This window comes from Pristis pectinata, chromosome 20 (assembly GCF_009764475.1).
Source record: "Pristis pectinata isolate sPriPec2 chromosome 20, sPriPec2.1.pri, whole genome shotgun sequence".
In the NCBI taxonomy this organism is placed as follows: Eukaryota; Metazoa; Chordata; class Chondrichthyes; order Rhinopristiformes; family Pristidae; genus Pristis; species Pristis pectinata.
In genome coordinates this window covers 35982120-35999425 of record NC_067424.1, presented here as the reverse complement: position 1 = coordinate 35999425, position 17306 = coordinate 35982120, and positions in this window count along the sequence as shown.

Genomic DNA, 17306 nt, shown 5'->3' with positions numbered 1-17306 from the left:
ACAAAGTGCACACTAACAAAGAAATCCACACACACACAAACCCTCTATCTCTCACACACACATATACAAAACGCACACACTAACACACACAAAATGCACACACAAACAAACCCACACACACACACACACACACACACACACACACTCAGACCCTCTCTCTCACACACACATACAAAACACACACACTCACACATGCAGACCCTCTCTCACACACATACAAAGCACATACACTAACACAAACAAACACACACACACACACACACACACACACACACACACACACACACACACACACACACACACACACACACCAGACATGGACACGCACATATGCATATTCACACACAGATGCCCCATGTGTTAACAAGTCAGATGTTCTAAATACACTTGGAATAGAGAAGTTTCTCCTGAAAAATTGAGGTATCAGCAGTGGAGAGGGTCAGCAGCTTTAAATGCCTGGGCGTTAACATATCGGACGACCTGTCCTGGGCCCAGCACGTAGAAGCAATCACAAGGAAGTGCACCAATGTCTTTACTTTCTCAGGAGGTTAAGGAGGTTTGGTTTGTCACCAAACACTCTGACGAACTTCTGCAGATGTGCTGTTGAAAGTGTCCTGACTGGTTGCATCATGGTCTGGGACGGCAATTCGAATGCGCAGGAACATAAGCTGCAGAGAGTCGTGGACTCTGCCCAATACATCATAGGCACATCCCTCCCCACCATCAGTAGTCTCTATAGGAGGTGCTGCCTCAAGAAGGCAACATTCATCATCAGAGATCCCCACCATCCGGGCCATGCCATCTTCTCACAGCTCCCATCGGGCAGGAGGTGCAGAAGCCTGAAGTCCCACACCGCCGGGTTCAAGAACAGCTACTTCCCTTCAACCATTGGGTTCTTGAACCAACCTGAACAACCCTAATCACTACCTCAGTATAGCAACACTATGACCACTTCGACCACTTTGCACTGAAATGGACTTTTTTTTTGTTCAAATCGTGTTCTTTCTTGTAAAAATTGTGTATAATTTATGTTTGATTTGTTTTTCTTGTGAGTGCTGCTTCTCTGACGCCATGTGCCTGTGATGCTGCTGCAAGTAAGTTTTTCATTTCACCTGTGCATACATGTACTTGTGCATGTGACAATAAACTCGACTTTGGCTTTGATTTTGAAACTTCTTGTATATACATTTATGAGAGGCAGAGATAGTAAGAAATGTTTCTTCATAACTGAGATATCTAAAACCAGAGGGCAAAGGTTTAAGGTGAGGAATAAGTGGGTTAAAGGGGATCTGAAGGAAAGATTTTTCACCCAGAGAATAGATACAATCTGGAACACACTTCCTGAGGGATTGGTGGAGGCTGGACCCTCATCAGTCAGGGCACTGAGTACAGGAGTTGGGACATTATGATGCAGTTGTATAAGTCGTTGATGAGGCTGCACTTGGAGTACCATTTACCATTTTGGTCACCCTTTTATAGGAAAGATGTGGTTAAACTTGAAAGAGTGCAGGAAAGATTTACGAGGACGTTGCCAGGACTAGAGGGCCTGAGTTATAGGGAGAGGTTGGCCAGGCTGGGTCTTTATTCCTTGGAATGTAGGAGAAAGAGGGGCAACCTGATAGAAATGTTTTAAATTATGAGAGGCATAGATAAGGTGGACAGTAACAGTCTTTTCCCCAGGGTGGGGGAGTCCAAAACCAGGGGGCATAGATTTAGGGAGAGAGGGGAAAGATTTAAAAGGGACCTGAGGGGCAACTTTTTCACGCAGAGGGTGGTGAGTATATGGAACGAGCTTCCAGAGAAAGTGGGTGAGGCAGGTACAACAGTGTCATTTAAGAGGCACTTGGATAGGTGCATGGAGGGGTGGGGCTTGGAGGGATATGGGCCGAACGCAGGAAATTGGGACTAGCTGGGTGGACACCGTGGTCAGCATGGACTGGCTCAGCCGAAGGGCCTGTGTCTGTGCTGTATTGCCCTATGAATCCACAACTCTCATACCATTTATGATGTAAACAAACAAGCACTTCAATTGCCAATGTGCTGAAGGACACAGACCAAGTCTGTGGCAAGGGCAGCATGGTAGCGTAGTGGTTAGCGCGATGCTATTACAGTGCCAGCGATTGGGGTTCGATTCCCGTAGCTGTCTGTAAGGAGTTTATACGTTCTCCCGTGTCTGTGTGGGTTTCCTCCGGGTGCTCCGGTTTCCTCCCACGTTGCAAAGATGTACAGGTAGGTTAATTTGGGTTTAAAATGGGCGGCGCGGACTTGTTGGGCCAGAAGGGCCTGTTACCACGCTGTAAATAAAAATTTTTTAAAAGTTTAAAGAAAAGTGCTGGTAAATGGGATGAGTACAGATGGGTATTTGATGGTTGGGTTGGACGTGGTAGGCTGGAGCTTCTGTGCTTTACAACTCTATGAATTCATTGGAGACTATCCTACATTAAAGGCCTTCCCTATAAATATGAGACAAAATATGTGGAATCTGAGATGTGGCAAGTGTTTGGTGGATGGTTGAGAGGTACGTGCTGATTTTGGACCAAAGTTTCCCTGAGTTATTCTTAGGGATTTCCTTGCCTCATGTCTAAATCTCAAGAAGGCAACATCTTTCATCATAGATCCCCACCATCTGGGCCATGCCACCTTCTCGTAGCTACCATCGGGCAGGAGGTACAGAAGCCTGAAGTCCCACACCATCAGGTTCAAGAACAGCTACTTCCCTTCAACCATTCAGTTCTTGAACCAACCTGCACTACCCTAATTGCTACCTCAGTATAGCAACACGATGACCACTTTGCACGACGATGCACTTTATTTTGTTTTTCTTTTCCAATTGTGTTCTTTCTTGTATAATTTTGTATGATTCATGTTTAATTTATGCTCTTCTTGTGAATGCTACTGCAAGTAAGTCATACATGTACCTGTGGATATGACAATAAACTCAACTTGACTGTAAACATTACTTAAGCTTTGATTTTGATTTTTGCACCGTTGTGTGAAATGGGTCGCTTGGCCTGAAGCGGCCTGTTGGGATTGAGGATGAAGTGCTTCCTCTCCTGTTCCGTGGTTTCTGATAACGTTGACGTAGAATCCACTGACTCCACCTCTGGTGGGGTAGGGAACAGTTGGTGGGAGCAGCAAGTGGGTAGTTGGGAGGTGGTGCACCAGACCAAGGGCAGCCCACTTTGTAACTAACCTTATTCAATTTCAGCATGGTCACAGGTCCTCCCAGGTTACGGCAGAGTTCCGTTCCTGTCAACCGTCCGTGACCCGAACAGTTTGCGAGCCGGGAATTCGGCCGTGAACCGAGTTCCCACACAACAGAAGGTGCAGCCCCGCAGCAGCCGGCAAATCCATCCCACTGCTCCTCCAAATGCTCAATCGTATGTACGGGCCGTACATCAGTCTGGTTTCTTAAACTGAGGAAGGCCTGAATGGTTAAATTGAAATGAGGAGCAGCCCCCTTGTATCTAACCTTGTTCAATTTCATCATAGTTAATATTAGTTAAATGTGTGGAAATGAACAACAGCCCGCTCTAGATAAGATAAGATATCTTTATAAGTCACATGTAAATCAAAACATACAGTGAAATACATCTTTTAGCGTAGTGTTCTGGGGGGCAGCCCGCAAGTGGTACCACGCTTCCGGCGCCAACATAGAATGCTCACAACTTCTTAACCCGTACGTCTTTGGAATGTGGGAGGAAACCGGAGCACCCGGAGGAAACCCACACAGACACACGGGGAGAACCTACAAACTCCTTACAGACAGTGGCCAGAATTGAACCCGGGTCGCTGGTGCTGTAAAGCGTTACGGTAACTGCTACACTAATGTGCCTGCCCTTACACTACCGTGCCTGCCCTACATGACTGCGCCTGCCCTTGGAGACTCCCAGACCAGATGAAGGGTCTCAAACTTGCCCATTTCCCTGACCCGCTGAGTTCCTCCAGTATCTTGTGTGTTGTACATTTCTACCCGTATTCAATTTCAATATAAATCTTTTTTTCATCCACTTTAATTTTCATGAAGTGTCAAGATCTAAATTGCTACTACTAGTTTAAATCTTTATTATTGTTATCTCATGTGACTTCAAAATGGTAGAAAAAGAAGTTGGTGGCTGTTGGTCATTACGGTCAACCATAGTCTACATTCTTCTGTCTGAGGAAAAGGGCCAAAGAGGGTCAAACAGCAGTTATTGTCTTTTTACAACAATAATACTAATTAAGCTTCTGGCTATAGATAGGGCGGACCAGTGGCGCAGTTGGTAGAGCCACTGCCTCACAGTGCTGGTGACCCGGGTTCAATCCTGACCTCAGGCGCTGTGTCCCAGGTTCAATCCTGACCTCAGGCGCTGTGTCCCAGGTTCAATCCTGACCTCAGGCGCTGTGTCCCAGGTTCAATCCTGACCTCAGGCGCTGTGTCCCAGGTTCAATCCCAACCTCGGGCGCTGTGTCCCAGGCTCAATCCTGACCTCAGGCGCTGTGTCCCAGGCTCAATCCGGACCTCAGGCGCTGTGTCCCAGGTTCAATCCCAACCTCGGGCGCTGTGTCCCAGGCTCAATCCTGACCTCAGGCACTGTGTCCCAGGTTCAATCCTGACCTCAGGCGCTGTGTCCCAGGTTCAATCCCAACCTCGGGCGCTGTGTCCCAGGCTCAATCCTGACCTCAGGCACTGTGTCCCAGGTTCAATCCCAACCTCGGGCGCTGTGTCCCAGGCTCAATCCCAACCTCGGGCTCTGTGTCCCAGGTTCAATACCGACCTTGGGCACTGTTTCCCAGAATCAATCCCAACCTCGGGCGCTGTGACCCAGCTGTAATCCTGACCTCGGGAGCTGTGCCCCAGGTTCAATCCTGACCTCGGGCACTGTGACCCAGGTTCAATCCTGACCTCGGGCACTGTGACCCAGGTTCAATCCCGACCTCGGGCGCTGTGACCCAGGTTCAATCCCAACCTCGGGCGCTGTGACCTGGGTCAATCCCGACCTTGGGCGCCGTTTCCCGGGTTCAATCCCGACCTCCGGCGCTGTGTCCCAGGTTCAATCCCAACCTCAGGCGCTGTGACCCAGGTTCAATCCCAACCTCGGGCGCTGTGACCCAGGTTCAATCTCGACCTCCGGCGCTGTGTCCCAGGTTCAATCCCAACCTCGGGCGCTGTGTGCACGTTCTGCCTATGAACCCGTGGGTTCCCACCACCCCTCCCCTCCACCCTTCCCCCACATCCCACCATGTGCTCCAGTTTCCTCCCACATCCCAAAGACGTGCAGGTTGGTCAGTTAACTGGCCACTGTAAATTGCCCCAGAGTGGTAGAATCTCAGGGAAGCGGATAGGGAGAATAGGTCACGTGGAAAGTTAATGGCAGAATGGGATTGAGCTAGCATAGACTCGGCAGAATGGCCTCCTCCCATCCTGTAAGGAAATATATGGAAAAAGTAAGGAATGGTTCTGTCCCCCTGAATAGCAAAGGAACACCAAGAGAGTTTGAGAAATACTGACAACAAATTTGGATATTTCACATCGCCCCTCAAAGTAATACATCAAACTGTTCCTAAAGTCAGACAGCAGATAAGGGTGTCATCTCAAACCGACATCCAAAACATCCACCACAGTGCCTTTCCATGCAGGGGCGGCCCTCTGCGTCAGTAAATGCTAACAGCTGTATGGCGTATCTGCTTTCGATGGACAAACCAGCCTGCAACCACAAATCAGGAGAAAGTGATGGTCCAGCCAGCCTGGAGAGACTCAATTAACTCAACAGCTCAGCGCTGGCTGACTGCAATTGGAGAGGGCCCAGGAGAGGGTGTGGGCAAGGCTGAGGTCACAAGCCACACGCCGGCTCTCCAAGGCGAGTGACCATGATGTCAGCTTCCCCTTTCGAACACCCTCACAGGACACAGGAACACCTTCCACACCCGCCACACAGTGCTCACAGGGTGACACAGCATCAGAAACAGACCCTTCGGCCCAACGGGTCTCTGCCGACCTACGTACACCAATTCTACATAGGTCCTATTTCACTCTCCCCACGTTCGCCCCCGGATTCTGTTACCCACTCCACACGTTACTGAGGCCAATTAACCAACTGGCCCGCACGCCTTTGGGATGTCGGGGGAACCAGGCGAACCGGGGGGAACCTCGCGTGGTCCCGGGGGATACGTTTTTCCAAAATTGTGGCTCATGAGATCAGCTGGGGCCACAATGTCTCAGATGATGGAATCCACTGTCACACACCCCTCCCCTCCCACACTACCCTCCCCTCCCCTACTGTCACCCTCCCCTCTCCTCCCCCACTGTCAGCCTCCCCACCCATCCCCCACCCCACCCCACCCCTCCCCTCCCCCAATGTCACCCCCCACCCTCCCCCACCATCACCTTCCCCTCCCCCTCCCCCACCCTCCCCCACCGTCACCCTCCCCTCCCCCTCCCCACCGTCACCCACCGTCACCCTCCCCTCCCCCTCCCCCACTGTCACCCTCCCCTCCCCCTCCCCCACCGTCACCCACCGTCACCCTCCCCTCCCCCTCCCCCACCGTCACCCTCCCCTCCCCCTCCCTCACCCTCCCCCACCGTCACCCTCCCCTCCCCCTCCCCCACCCTCCCCCACCGTCACCCTCCCCTCCCCCTCCCCCACCCTCCCCCACGGTCACCCTCCCCTCCCGCTCCCCCACCGTCACCCTCCCCTCCCCCTCCCCCACCCTCCCCCACCGTCACCCTCCCCTCCCCCTCCCCCACCCTCCCCCACCGTCACCCTCCCCTCCCCCTCCCCCACCGTCACCCTCCCCTCCCCCTCCCCCTCCCCCATCGTCACCCTCCCCCACCCCTCCCCTACTGTCACCCTCCCCCACTGTCACTCCCCTCCCCCTCCCCCACTGTCACTCCCCCACACCCCCCCACTGTCACCATCCCCTGTCCTTCCCCCACTCACACTCCCCTACCCCTTCCCCACTGTCACCCTCACCCCCCCCCCCACCGTCACACTCCCCCACCCCCTCCCACATGTGTGACCCATCACTTCCATGGATTTACCCCACCCCCCACACTCTCTGACAAAAGCCATTTTTTTCGAACACTCCACCCAACTTGTCAGATTTAGGTTACAACCTGGTACTTTTTGGCTCCCAACTGCTCACCCCGGTACCTGAAAACACGAGACCCAGGAGAGAATGTAGCTGCTGGAACCTGGAGCAAAAATCCAAGGTGCTGGAGGAACTCAGCGGGTCAGGCAGCATCCGTGGGGGAAGGAGATGGTCGATGTTTCGGGCTGAGACCCTGCGTCAGGGCTTTTAAACTTGGTAAAGTTTCCCTCCTTAATTTTAGGTAATGCGGGATTCGTCCCCACTTTGGAATAATATCTTTTACTTAATATGTCTTTAATTCTTCAAACAAAGAACTTCATTCTCCATCCCCTAATTAACAATCTCATTCTCTTTGTCTCACATAATTTTCCCACCCCTATTAAATCTCCCAACAATTTCTTTACTTTCAAGAAAACAATCCCATCTAGTCCAATTTCTCCTAAACTATAATTCTCCAGTCCTGGTAAGGTCCTGGTGAAATCACTTGCATGCTCTTTAATGCAGTCATGTTTTGCCGTATTGTGGTGACCAGAACTGTACACAGATTCTCAAAGTCATAAGTCAAAGTCGAGTTTATTGTCATAGGCACAAGTACATGTCTGCACAGGTGCAGTGAAAAACTTGCTTACAGCAGCATCACTGGCACATAGCATCAGATAAGCAGCATTCACAAGAAATTCTTAAATTAAACATAAATCATACATAATTTTTACAAAAGAAACATAATTAAAACAAAAAAAAACAAGGTCCATTGTAGTGCCAAGTGATGAAAGTGGTCATCGTGTTGCTATACTGAGGTAGTGATTAGGGTTGTGCAGGTTGGTTCAAGAACCCAATGGTTGAAGGGAAGTAGCCGATCTTGAACCTAGTGGTGTGGGACTTCAGGCTTCTGTACCTCCTGCCCGATGGTAGCTGTGAGAAGATGGCACGGCCCGGATGGTGGGGATCTTTGATGATGGATGTTGCCTTCTTGAGGCAGCGCCTCCTGTAGATACTGCCGATGGTGGGGAGGGATGTGCATGTGATGTATTGGGCTGAGTCCACTACTCTCTGCAGCTTCTTATGTTCCTGTGCTTTCAAATTGCCGTCCCAGACCATGACGCAACCAGTCAGGACACTCTCAACAGCACATCTGTAGAAGTTTGTTAGAGTGTTCAGTGACAAGCCGAACCTCCTTAACCTCATAAGAAAGTAAAGATGCTGGCACACCTTCCTTGTGATTGTATCTATGTGCTGGGCCCAGGACAGGTCACCTGATATTTTACCACCCAAGAATTTAAAGCAGCTGACTCCACCGACAATGTAGATTGGTGCATGTTCACCCTCCTTCCCCTTCCTGAAGTCAACAGTCAGCTCTTTAGTTTTGCTGACGCTGAGCGAGAGGTTGTTGCTGTGGCACCATTCAGCCAGGTGTCCTATCCCGCTCCCGTACGCCAGCTCATCACAACCTGTGATTCGTCCAACAACTGTGATGTTGTTGGTGAATTCGAAGGTAGCATTGGAGCTGTGCTTAGCCAGATAGTCATGTGTGTATAGGAGGTAGAACAGGGGGCTAAGCACACGGCCTTGAGGTGCACCTGCGTTGATGGTCAGCGAGGAGGAGATGTTGTTACCAATCCTCACTGACCGAGGTCTGCCAATGACGAAGTGGAGTATCCAGTTGCAGAGGGAGGTACAGAGGCCCAGGTCTTGAAGCTTGATGATGAGGTTGGATGGGAAGATTGTGTTGGACGCCGAGCTGTCGTCGGTGAACAGCAGCCTGACGTATGAGTTCCTGTTGTCCAGATGGTCCAGAGCAGAGTGAGGAGCCAGAGAAATCTCATCTGTGGTTGACCTGTTGTGGTGGTAGGCAAATTGGAGTGGATTCAGGTCACCTCTGAGGCAGGAGCTGATTTGCGCCAAAACAAACCTCTCGAAGCACTTTATTATGGTTGATGTAAACTCTACCTGACTGTAGTCATTGAGGCAGGTCACCTCGCTCTTCTTGGGCACCGGTACAGTAGACGCTTTTTTGAAGCAGGTGGGAACCTCAGACCGCAGAAGTGAGGGGTTGACTACATCCGTAAACACTCCAGCCAATTGGTAAACACAGATCTTCATTACTCGGCCAGGTACACTATCTGGAACGGACACCTTTCGTGGATTTGCCCTCTTGAAGGATGTCCAGATGTTGGCCTCAGAGACTGAGATTACAGGGTGATCCGGAGATCTGGGGGGTCATGTGGGTGTGTCGTAGTTCTCTGGATCAAAGTGTGCATAAAGCGCATTGAGCTCATCTGGGAGTGATGGGTCATTGCCACTTATGATAGCCGGTCTCGCCGTGTAAGAAGTTGTGTTGTGCAAGCACTGCCACAGCTGTCGAGCATCCGTCCGCGAGCCCAGTTTAGTCTGAAATTGCCTTTTTGCGCTCACAATGGGCTTGTGGAGGTCACACCTGGACTTCTTATATGACACCGGGTCGCCTGTCCTCAACACCACAGATCTAGCCCTCAGCAGATTACGAATCTCCTGGTTCACCTAAGGCTTCTGGTTGGGGTAGACTCCGAATGTTTTTCTGGGTAAACACATGTCTTTATAAAGTCGGTGATGAATCCTTGAACGTGGTCCAGTCCACTGACTCAAAGCAATCCTCAATTCGCTGCTCCGCATGCACACACACACACACACACACACACACACACACACACACACACACACACACACGAACACAACACACACAAACACACACTAAGGCACATATACAGACACAAACAGAGACACTCAGATGCACACACTCACACACACACACAACCCCACACACACACACACACAGACACACATACAGACACAAACAGACACACACACAAACAGGCACAGACTCACACACACAAGCACACACAATTCTACCTCCTTTTGTTCCTTCGGTTCTGGCAACATCCTCAAACTCTGGGAAATGACATACTCACCTTTGTTTCTTACTAAGAAAACAATGAATAATCTAACTGGTATTCCATCAGTATGTTTTTGTCTGTGGTATTTCCCATCATTGCATTGCTGTGTGTTTGCATCATGTTTAGTTTTCTAATGAAATCCATCAAATTCAACTGAATGCCAATTCCTCCCTTTATTTCCACAGATGTGTTACTTTCTAGAGAATCAGCAAAAAAACAAATTATCTCTGGCTCTGCCAGCTAGCACATTTAAAGCCAACCTCAGTTACAACTGTAACCTTGTGCCGGTGGGTTTCCAAGTTCTAATTAGTAGTCATCAGGAGCTTTGATCAGTGCGTTTGATCAATAATCCATGGTTCTGTTTGATCTCGTTAGATTGAATCCAAGAATTCATTTGCAAAACAAGAATACCGCAGGTGCTGAAAACTTGAAATAAATAATGTTGGAAATATGTGGCAGGGGGAATCAGGGAGATTTCAGGTCAATGTGCTTTCTCTCTCTCTCTCTCTCTCTCTCTCTCTCTCTCTCTCTCTCTCTCTCTCTCTCTCTCTCTCTCTCACTCTCTCTCTCTCACACTCTCACACACCATACAAAATGCACATGCACACACACAACAGACGCACCCATGTATATTCACACACACATATACAAAATGCACATATTAACACAGATACAAAACAAACAGACACACACATATACATATTCACACACACACACAAAGTATGCACATGCAAACCACACACACATAAACACACACTTATACACATGTGTGCAAGCACACATGTATGCACATGTGCAAGTACACACAAACACATAAACACACAATCACACGTGTGCAAATACAGACAAACATACACTCACATACACGTGTATGCAAATACATACACAAACATACTCATACAAGCACACACATACATGCAAGCACACACATGCACATACACAAACACACAGACACGTGCAAACATACACACACGTTTTCACGGATACAGTATGCACATCCATCTATGGACATTCACACACACGCACATGCATACAGTTTTGTACTGACGCATCCAGTTCTCAGCAGGAGTCAATAAATTACTATCAGGAGCAGTGGTCTGAGTTGACTCCTCCATTCCTGAGAACTCGGAGCGTTTCCAACCCCAGAAAAGGATGAAGAAAAGGGAAAATAGGAAATGATCATTAATTCGATGAAAAACATTCAATCAGACTGTAGGAGCTTCAACAGGTTTGTAAAAAGGAAATAACTGTGTCCTTCACAGACAGAGATGGGAAAACTTAAAATACAGAATAAGGTAATGGGAGAGAAGTTATACAATTACTTTGTGTCTGTCTTCAAGGGAGAAGATACAAAACACCTCCCAGAAATACTGGAGAACTAAATGTTCAATGCATCTGAGGGAAAAGGGGAAATCAGTTTTAGTAAAACTCTCCACTAGAGAAAAGGAATGGACTGAAACCTGATGGATTCCAGGGACCTGACGATCTACATCCCCGAGTTTTGAAAGAGGTGGCTGTAGAGAATGTGGCTGACTGATTGTCATTCTCCAAAGTCACGAATGGTTCTTGCAGTTCAGAGGGTGGCAAATGTGAACCCTCTTTGAGAAAAGGGAGAGCAAGGTCCTGTTCACCTGACATTAATAGTAGGAAAAATAAAGGATATAATATCAAAACTTGATGAGAAGATACAAAAGCCTGGAAGCACGTACCACCAGGCACGAGGACAGTTTCTATCCTGCTGTTATAAGACTATTGAATGGACCTCTTGTACAATAAGATGGACTCTTGACCTCACAATCTACCTTGTTATGGCCTTGCACCTTATTGTCTGCCTACACTGCACTTTCTCTGTAACTGTAACACTTCATTCTGCATTCTATTATTGCTTTTCCCTTGTATTACCTCGATATACTGGTGCAATGAAATAAACTGGACGGATGGCATGCAAAACAATTTTTCACTCTAACTTGATACATGTGACGATAGTAAATCAATTACCAATTAGATGCCCTCATTCCCATCCTGAACATTCCCACCTCAACTGAACTAAAGCTAGGGTTGACTTCACTCTCTTCCCTGTTTGTAATCCCTTCCCACCACCCAATTTCCTCAGTTAAGGACAAAAAAAGTCAACCAGATTTCCCTAAGCCTCAACAACACACAATGTCGACTTAAGGCCAGTATCAGACTCAATCATGTTTACCTCCACTGGTAAATGAGACCCAGGTGTACAAAATGGCTGTGGTTTGTTATTGAGCATCTAACAGGAAGAGATATCATTATACTTGGTCACAGGCTGGGGTACAGCACAGAGAGAAACAGTGTGAGATATAAATTAAGTCAATGTCAAAGTCAAAGTCGAGTTTATTGTCATATGCACAAGTACATGTATGCACAGGTGCAGCGAAAAATACTTGTAGCAGCATCACAGGCATTGTATTGGGCAGAGTCCACTACTCTCTGCAGTTTCATACAGTCCTCCACATTTGAACTGCCGTACCAGACCATGTCAGGACACCTTCGACAGAAGTTTGTTAGTGTTCGGTGACAAGCTGAACCTCCTTAACCTCCTAAGAAAGTAAAAACACTTGTTTGCCTTTCTTAAGACTGCATCTATGTGCTGGGCCCAGGACAGGTCGTCTGTTATGTTACCACCCAGGAATTTAAAGCTGCTGACTTTACAAAGATGGGTTACTGAACACAGTCAGTCTCAGAAGCGAGTACCATACACAGTCCACCCCAGAGTAGGACATATACACAGACTGACCAGAGTAAGATAACGTACACAGTCACACGGGTGATACTGTGTGCAAAGGATGGGATACGGTACGCAGATAAGCAGAGGACACATGGATACTAACAGAAGGGGACACTGAGGTTTTTCACTGTACTTCAGTACCTATGACGATAATATACCAATTACAAGACTTTCAGAAAGTAACCTGAGCCACGAAGTTATGAATGGGACATCATGTTTGACTAATCGATTGGACTTCCTTGAGAACGTATCTAGTGGTGCAGATGAGGGGGTGCAGGTGGGTGTGTTGCATTTGGATTTTCAGAAGGCTTTCAGAGAAGTCCCACACTGGGCAGGGTTAGAGGAGATGGAAGTGCAGTGTCCTGAACTAGCATGGATGGAGAGTTGGTTAACAGGCAGATAATAAACAGGTCCTGTTCAGGTTGGCAGGCTGTGACAGGTGTCCCTGCTTGCGCCGCAGTCACGCATAATCTGAGTCCTGATGCCGGGTCTCGATCCGAAAGGTCGACTGTCCCTCAGTCTCCACAGATGCTGCTCGACCCGCTGAGTTCCACCAGCAGTTTGTCCTTCGCTCCAGATTCCAGTGTCTGCAGTCTCTTGTTTTCTGCATCCACCGTTTCAGCCAAGGGCATCGCACGTAACGTTGCCAAGTTTGCCCTTGATACAAAACTAAAGAGGGACGAGGGTTGAGGTGAGGGTGCAAAGAGGCTTCGTGAGGCTACAGACAGGGTGACAACGTGGGTGACAACAACGTGACGTGTGGAGTACCACGTGGAGAAATGTGGGATCGTCCACTCTGGCTGTAGTGCTTGAGTATAACTGGTGAGAGATTGGGAAAAGCTGATGTTCGGAGGGAACGGGGTGTCCTAGTACACGATTCACTGAGCGACTAAACGTAGGTGCAGCAGGTAATTAGGTAAGCAAATGGCATGTCGGCTTTACTGAGAGAGGGTTTAAGTACAAGAGTTAAGACTACGTATGGAGTATTGTGCACAATTCTGGTCTCCCGACACGAGCAAAGGATATGGTTGCGATAGAGACAGTGCAGCGAAAATTCACCAGACTGCTTCCTAAAGACAGTGGGTCTGTCATCAGGGAAGAGCAAGAGTAGACTGAGTCTCAGATCACAATACCTCAAGACAATAAGACATAGGAGGAGAATTAGGCCATTCAGCCCATCGAGTCTGCTCTGCCATTCGATCATGGCTGATTTATTTTTCCCTCTCAGCCTCATTCTCCCCGTAACCTCTGACACCCTCACTAATCAAGAAACGATCAACCTTCGCTTTAAATACACCCATTGACTTGGCCTCCACAGCCCTCTGTGGCAACGAATTCCACAGATTCACCACCCTCTGGCTAAATATACACTAATTCCAGTTTTGCGTTGTTTTGAATTGAAGTGATAGTCTGCACATTCTAATAACTCTTTAGATGCAATTTCTTAGGGAAAGTTCTACTTTATAATTTGGCCTGGTCTGTGTTCATTTATGGCTTTGGCTGTTGAGCACCCCTTTGCAAAATCACCAAGCTGGTTGTATTCGAAATTAAACACCTGCGCTTGTGCTTCAAGGACAAGGATAAAGCCTTTTGTTTCCACTTATCAGTCTTCCTCCTCCTCCCCTCTCCCCACCTCACTCCAACTGCCCCCTTTTTTCCCCCGGAGAAACAAAGGACTGCGGATGCTGGAATCCAGATGAAAAACACGACGACGCTGGAGGAACTCAGCAGGCCAGGCAGCATCCGTGGAGAAAAGCAGGCGGTCAACGTTTCGGGTTGGGACCCTTCTTCAGGACTGAAGATCAGAAAAGGGGGGAAGCCCGATATATAGGAGGGAAAAGCAGAGGTGGACAAAAGAGGGGAGGCGGGGAGGGCACAGGGTGGTGATAGGTAGATGCAGGTGAGAGATAGAGATAGGCAGGTGTGGGGGAGGAGGGGAGGACGGATCCACTGGGGGATGGGTCGAAGGTAAGCGGAGAGAGGGAAAGGAAAAAAAGGGGTAGAAAAAATATAGGCTCAGAAAGAAAAGAAGAGGCATGGTTGTGTGTGCGTGTGTGTGTGCGTGTGTGTGTGCGTGTGTGCGTGTGTGTGGGTGTGTGTGTGTGCGTGTGTGTGTGTGTGGGTGTGTGTGCGTGTGTGTGGGTGTGTGTGTGTGCGTGTGTGTGTGTGGGTGTGTGTGTGTGCGTGGGTGTGTGCGTGTGCGTGTGTGTGCGTGTGTGTGTGCGTGGGTGTGTGTGGGTGTGTGTGTGTGCGTGGGTGTGTGCGTGTGCGCGTGTGTGTGTGTGTGGGTGTGTGTGTGGGTGTGTGTGTGTGGGGGTGTGTGTGTGTGTGTGGGTGTGTGCGTGTGCGTGTGTGTGTGTGTGTGGGTGTGTGTGTGTGTGTGTGTGTGCGTGTGTGTGTGGGTGTGTGTGTGTGTGTGCGTGTGCGTGTGTGCGTGTGTGTGTGTGTGGGTGTGTGTGTGTGTGGTTGTGGGTGTGGGGGGGGGGGGGTGGGGGTGTGTGGGGGGGGGGGGGGGGGTGTGGGAATTACTTAACGTGGGAGAATTCAATGTTCATGCCGTTAGGCTGCAAGGTTCCAAGATGGAAAATGAGGTGCTGTTTCTCCAGTTTGCGCTTGGAATTCTCCTGGCGGTGGAGGAGGCTGAGGGCTGATATATCAGTGATAGTGTGGGAGGGGGAGTTGAAGTGACCGGTAACGGGGAGATGCAGGTGGCGGTTACAACTTTTTCCTTTTTTTCCTCTTTTTTCCCACCTATAACCCACCAGTGACTCCACCCCCCCCCTTCCACCTGTCCATCACCCCCCCTTCCTCACCTGGTTCCACCTATCACCTGCAAGCCCCTGCCTCGCCCCTCCCCCTTACCACTGCCTATCTGCCCTCTACCCTCTCAGCCCCGGTGCAGGGTCTCGACCCGAAACGTCAAGCGTCCCTTTGCCTCCGCAGATGCTGCCTGACTCCCTGAGTTTCTCCTGCGGTTTGTTTACTGCTCCGGGTTCCGGCATCTGCGGTCTCTTGTCCCTGTGTTCTCTAATGTTCTGAAGGAAGAGAGGTGACCTCGTTGAAATGTGAGAAGTCCTTCGAGAGCTCAACAGGCCAGATGCAGAGCGGATGATACTGCTGGGTGAAGAGTCTAGGTCTATGGGTCACAGTATCAAAACAAGGGCAGCCCACTTTGGTCTACAATAAAGAGCAATATCTTCACTGAGAGTGCGATGAATTCTATGCTGATTCTATTATCTGGAGATCTGTGCAGACTTGGTCATTAATTTCAGTCAAAGCAGGTATTAATAGGTTTCTGGATACTGGATGAACAATGGGATACAGGGATAGGGCAGGAAGCTGGTGTCTGAGAGACAATATCAGTCATGATCTCAACGAATATTGGAGCAGGTTCAAGGAGCCTATGGACTACTCCTGTCTCTTACACTCACCAGACCCTGGGAACCTTGCTGACAGAGCAAAGTAGCCCTTTGGAAGTCCACTGCATGTTTGAAGCAACTGCAGTTAACCAATTACCTATCAATTAACCCTTTCCCTTCCTGCTCATGATTTCTGACTTGAGTTGAATTGATTGAACTATTTCTCTGGTAAATATTGTGGAAGTCAAATCGAACACAAGCCGCTGCAGTTCAATATGAAGAGCAATATCTTCACTGAGAGTGTGATGAATTCTGTGGTGATTCTTTATCTGGTGATCTGTGCAGACTTGGTCATTAATTTCATTCAAAACAGGTATTAATAGGTTTCTGGATACTGGAGGAATAATGGGATAAAGAGGACAGGCCAGTAAGTTGCTGTATGTATTTTCTGCTTGTACGGTAAGGTGGACTCTTGACCTCACAATCTACCTCATCATGGCCTTGCGCCTTATTGTCTGCCTGCACTGCACTGTAACACTTTATTCTGCGTTGTTATTGTTTATCCCTTGTACTACCTCAATGTACGGATGTGGTGAAATGATCTGTATGGATGGCATGCAAAACAAAGTTTTTCACTGTACCTCGATAGGTGTGACAACGATAAACCAACTACCAATTACGAGGAGTTATTGATTTACCACCTACTTTACTTGTGCAATGTATCTTACAAACTTCACAATGACCTCTCAGATTTCATTGTCCCTCGTGATTTATACCAATGGTCCAGTCATCAAACAACTAGATTTATAGCTAAGCCTTTTTGGGAACTGGAGCTGAAACCTCTGTGTGTTGTACACCATCACAACCTGACAAGCTGTGGAACTTACTCAGGAATTCAATGGAAGCCACTATACTGTATGGTCCATGTGCTTATATCATTGCCAGACCTTAACCACTGGCTAGAGACTACCACAGTTCCTCAGTTAAAAAACTTGAGGCTAGAGCAAAATCAAAATCAGTGTAAATCAACATAAATCCTGCCAATCGTTTCCAAAATCTGAAGGCAAATGCTGCAATACACACACATCTAACATATCACAGTTCTTTGAGAACACTTGTCTGGTGCTTTCCTAATATTGACAGAATTGTTATAGCAATAAGCATCGATAGAAATCATCATGTTTCTGT